The sequence below is a fragment of the Pteropus alecto genome, unplaced genomic scaffold (assembly GCF_000325575.1).
Source record: "Pteropus alecto unplaced genomic scaffold, ASM32557v1 scaffold86, whole genome shotgun sequence".
NCBI lineage: Eukaryota > Metazoa > Chordata > Mammalia > Chiroptera > Pteropodidae > Pteropus > Pteropus alecto.
Genome location: NW_006442109.1, coordinates 20419104 through 20423988, shown reverse-complemented (window position 1 = coordinate 20423988; position 4885 = coordinate 20419104). Strand labels below are relative to the sequence as shown.

Below are 4885 nucleotides of genomic sequence, written 5' to 3'. Positions count from 1 at the left end.
TTGGTGTTCCATAGGAAGTCACCAGCAGAACGACTGTACCATGACTCTGGTGGTCGTGTCCCTCTGAGGCAGAGTTCTTGCCAGGCAGCCCTTATCTATCGGTGTCTGGTACAGTGCTCCTTTCCCTGGCCCTTCAGGCCTAGGAGTAATGTCTCCCTGATGTTGCCAGTCTTGGGTGCTTCACCATCCCTTGGTGGTTCCCTTAACCCTGCTCATATTTCTGTAAATGTCCCTTCATTAAACTCTCTTTGGCTACACCCTCTGAGCACACTATCTGTATCCTGCCAGGACCCTGACTGATAAATTTAACATTCAGAGCAAGACAGGCCATCACAACCAGGCAAGGGGCAAATGACAGGGAGCATGAGACAAGGTGACTGAGTCAAAAGCTAGGTATAGTCAGAGAGTCCACAAGGATTGAAAGGCAGGCCTCCCTAGCTCTTGTACATTCTGTTGTACAATTCACTGGTATAATTGCCTTTCCACAAGCTTCCTGATGTCAGAGACTGACCTGGCTCCATCTCAGTATTATCAGCAAGCATTTAAGTTGTATGTTGACCCTTATATCCAGAATCTAAGATAAGATGTGGGATGCCAGCATCAAGGACGTCAGGGGTAGCCAGACATAGTTAGCATCAAGGTAGTAACGAATCTAAGGATGGGCAGATCTGAGTCTGAAGTTGAAAACAGTAAATGAGTCTATTATAAGGTAGTAGTTAGAAATGTGTGCTCTGGGGCCACACTTTCTGGGTTCAATTCCTGGCTTTGCCACTGTCTATCCATTCTCTATGTCTGTTTTCTTTTCTGTAAAGCAAGAGTAATAATAGTACCTTCTATATAATATGATCATTTTGAAGATTAAATGATTTGATTCATGTAAAGCATTTAAAACAAGGCATAGTACACAGGAAGCAATAAAAAATATTAGCAACTCTTACCAGATTTGGTGAGAGCGAGAAAGCAACAGGTAAGAGCGGATCCTAACATGTATTCAGCAAATGAGAAGGAAGGAGGTAGGAATTTTTCCCAATAAAAAATTATTGTTTCCCATGAAGTAAGAATACACAAAGAAAAAACAAGCCCAGATGAATAATATTATATGTTGTCAATGCCCTGAGGTGTGAAATTTAATTTTGTATTCAAAGGTAATTAATTTGATCTTAACTTGTTCTCCTTTACAAGCAATGGCTTGAACTAATGACGTAGGCTCCAAACTCCGTTACCTACTCGATAAAGTTATAGAATAAAACCAGTCATGCATAAAGCCGGTGGTGGGGGCGGTGGGGGGAGGAGGGAGCATGGTAAGCATTCCATCCAGAAGGAGAAGCTGCAAATACCCCAGAACAAGGGAAAATGGTGTAGCTGAAATGCAGGGAGTAAAGAGCACATTCCAGACCATGCAAGGTATTGGGTGCTGAGGTAAAGAATTTGGATTTTATTTTTAAAGTGATGAGAAGCCAATGGAGGGTGAAGAAAGGGAGTGACACGATCTGATTACAGTTAAAGATTACTCTGGCAGCTTTGTGGAAAATGGATTGGCTAAAAAGTGGCATCAGTGGCAACAGGAAGCCCAGCTACAAAGAAAATAGCAGTAGCATAGAAGAGTCTATAAATAATCACTAACAGTGAAATGATGTTTTAGGAATGTTTTATCTTTTTATCTGAATTCAGATGGGTCTAATGTTCTGGGAAAAGTCATGATCCAATCCATGGAAGAGCCAGAAAACGCTAACGCTGTCCCACCTGCCCTCTGTTCAATATTTCCTAATGCCCAATTCACGCTGAGAATAGAAAGTGTGACCTTTTCAAGGTGATGCAGAACCACCCTCTGTTTATAGGGGGTGGATAAATAAGAGGGAGGTACAGCAATCAAACGCTTTCACTTCAAAACCTTTTTCTAATCAGGATTGAATAGCATGACTCAATAAATTGACTGTCAGGTCACTAAGAAACAGATTATAAAATAATTAAGTAAGAAGTAACAAGATGATCACAAGATCCACCACAGTGATGAGTGCAATCAATAACTTAAAAAAAACTTATTTAAAATGACTCCCCTGTAAATAAATACATTTTGTAGAGCTGAAGTCACTCTGGGGGAAATCACAAACTTACCCCCAAAAGCAACAGCAGCTGCTGGTCATGGCCAAGAACTGTCCCCAAAGGCAACTCTGGTCAGCATCATCAGGCCACCTGCCTAATTGTGAATGTAACATTCAAATTTTTTTTTCTTCATCTTGGAAACAATAATATAAATGGAGCCACTTTAAAATGGAGCTAGAGTTGCCGTGCCAAAGAAACTGCCTTGCATGTCTTACATCTCTAACCTTGGAACGTTAAAAATAGGGCCTAAGCAATCTCGTTTCCCAAAAAACTGTTTGCAAAGATAACAAAAAAGCAGTTATTATGGCTCTTGGACTCATGACTACTGGACTAAAAAATTAAAACATGGTTTAGAACTAACATCACTATGTTATGTTATCTGCACTAATAGAAATGCCTTCTTTGTACTGATGTGATTATTCCCCTTCCTTTTCTCATAAATATCCACTGCCTTGTCTCCTAATCAGAACATAATTTGGGCTTCTGCTTGAATTAATAATTTCTAAATGGTTATTCTTATTGGTCTCAATAAATGCTTGTTTTGAAAGGCCTTTCATTTTTAGGTTAACACTCTCCACTCCTTAAAAAAAGGCACACCCTTCCAAAAATATTTCAGGATACATAATAACTATCATGTGTACAGTACTGTGTGGCTTGCAGAATATTTTCACATACACACAACTCGCATTTTATGATCGTTTTACAGAAAAGAAAACAGACTTAAATATGGGATTCTCTCAAGATTATTTTCTAGTATGTGCTGGATTCACAAACCCCCTGTCTCCTGATAAGTTCTAGGTTTAGGCGGCAATCAGACTCCTCCACTGTCATGTGCTAATGGGGAAAAGGATTTATTCCTTCTCCATGCTATTTCAGAAGAATACGTGAGATTCTATTTATAGAAAATGTCCAGAAAAGGCAAATCTATAGGTTAGAAAATAAATCTGTGGTCGCCTGGTGCTGGAGAGGTGAATAGGGAGTAACAGCAATAAGCACAGGGATTTTTTTCTGGGTGGTGGAACTGTTATAAAATTGGATTCTGGTGATGGTTATACAACTTTGTAAATTTACTAAAAGTCCTTGAATCGTACACTTAAGATGGGTGAATTTTGTGCGATATAAATTATTCCTCAATAAAGGTGTTTTAAAAAAAAATACATGAGAATCTATTAAAACTCCCAACTACTAAAGGCTAGTTTACCATACCTCTCATTACAGAAGGTACTATTTATTTATGGTTCTCTTCCCTTTGACCTGCAAGGGTCAACAATTTCCATTAGCAGCGGGGGCTAAAGTTATCAACATGAAAGATTTACATACACTTACATTTCTAACTCCCAATACTGTTCCCACTAAAATGACAATCATTTCACCTTTACTCAGCAAGGTAACTTCTGTTAGGGGAAGTGTAGAGAAGTGACTGGGCTTAGCAGCTCATTAGAGGAGAAAGAGAAGACCCTGGGAATAAAATGGGACAGGAAATGTCTGAGGGCACTGGAAACAATGTAGCCTCTAGAGAGGGGAGAGGACAGGCAAGTTGTCAGGGGGAAACAAAAAGATGAAGAAAGTTTATGCAAATAATAAGTAACATCACTGCCTCCTACTCACTTTTAGTTTCTATACTGTTCTCTAGATGTGTTTCCGGTTTCCAAAAAAAAGTTTACAGTGACTGTCTGAAGCTGGTTACTTTCCTCCAGAGGCTTGCATCTAACTAAGAAGAACAGGATTACTGCAAAAACCATAGCTAAATTAGAATACTAGATTAGGTAAGGGACATACCTAATGACTTAATGTCTCAGTGGAGATAAGCATAGCCAGGGAAATTCCAGCCCAAGAAAGTTTAACTCTGAGACCCGAACTGTTTTTAATAGTTACAGTTTCAGTTTCAGTTTCCCAGACCTACTTCTTCAAATGCTTCTTACTCAGATAAAGATGCTCATATCTAAACCTATATTTAATTACATGTAAAGACCTATTGCTGGGGGAGGAAAAAAGGGCACCAAGTACCAACTGAAGCTGCAGTCTTCTTTCTGTAGGTTGGAGAGCTAGCCTCAAATCAAACTTTGTAATTCAAGTCAAGCAGGCTGCATCCTCTCATTCAAACTGTGCCCTGGGCCTCATTTTTAAGGGTCTGCTCAATTCCAGGGCCTAGTGACATCATACTAGTCAGGCTTTCCTTTGGATTGGATCCATACTACGTGAGGGCCTATCATGTGCCCAACTCAGGCTTGGCTCAGAATATACAGAAATGAATCAATCACTCAAGCAGCCTGGCTTCTCAAGTAACTATAGGCTGGTGGAAAGCAGTAGCTGATAAATTCATCATGAATAAAAGAGGACAGCATGCATTATCTTGTAGCCCCAGCATCTATGGGGCCTCAAACAAACCAGGCTCAACAAAAAGTAGGTAAAAAAAAATAATGAATGCCAGATATTAATAACTATGAATGACTAAAAGGCATGGTGGGAAGGGTCATTAAGATATTTTCTAAGTCACTGGCAGAAGAACTAGGTCCATCAGGTGTCAGACCTGGCCAGGTTCTTGAACGTACACATTCTTCTTTCCCATAGAGAAGCTTCCTGAATCCCTGGGCCCATCTCTAAGGCAGAGATATTCAAATGAAACAGTAAACAGGTAAGCAGAAAATGTATAGCATATCAATAAATCATCTAGAATCCAACCATTTTCACCACTTCCTTCTCAACTGCTTTGGTCCAAGCTACTATCCTCTCACCTACATTACTGCAAAGCCTGCATCCTATCTGGTCTCCCTGCCGTGGC

General features: G+C 39.9%; 1 protein-coding gene across 2 annotated transcripts in view; it reads right to left on the bottom strand.

The window, feature by feature from the left end:
* The window catches only part of LYSMD2 (LysM domain containing 2), a 15594-nt gene that overhangs the window by 6605 nt on the left and 4104 nt on the right, over window positions 1-4885 (bottom strand). Inside the window, exon 1 of one of the 2 annotated variants that reach the window (XM_025038964.1) lies at window positions 3712-3918. The exons of the other annotated variant lie outside the window; for it this stretch is intronic. The gene's annotated coding sequence lies outside the window, so the exon portion shown is untranslated. Of the gene's footprint in view, window positions 1-3711; window positions 3919-4885 lie in introns of those variants that run through there. 2 annotated transcript variants of the gene reach the window in all.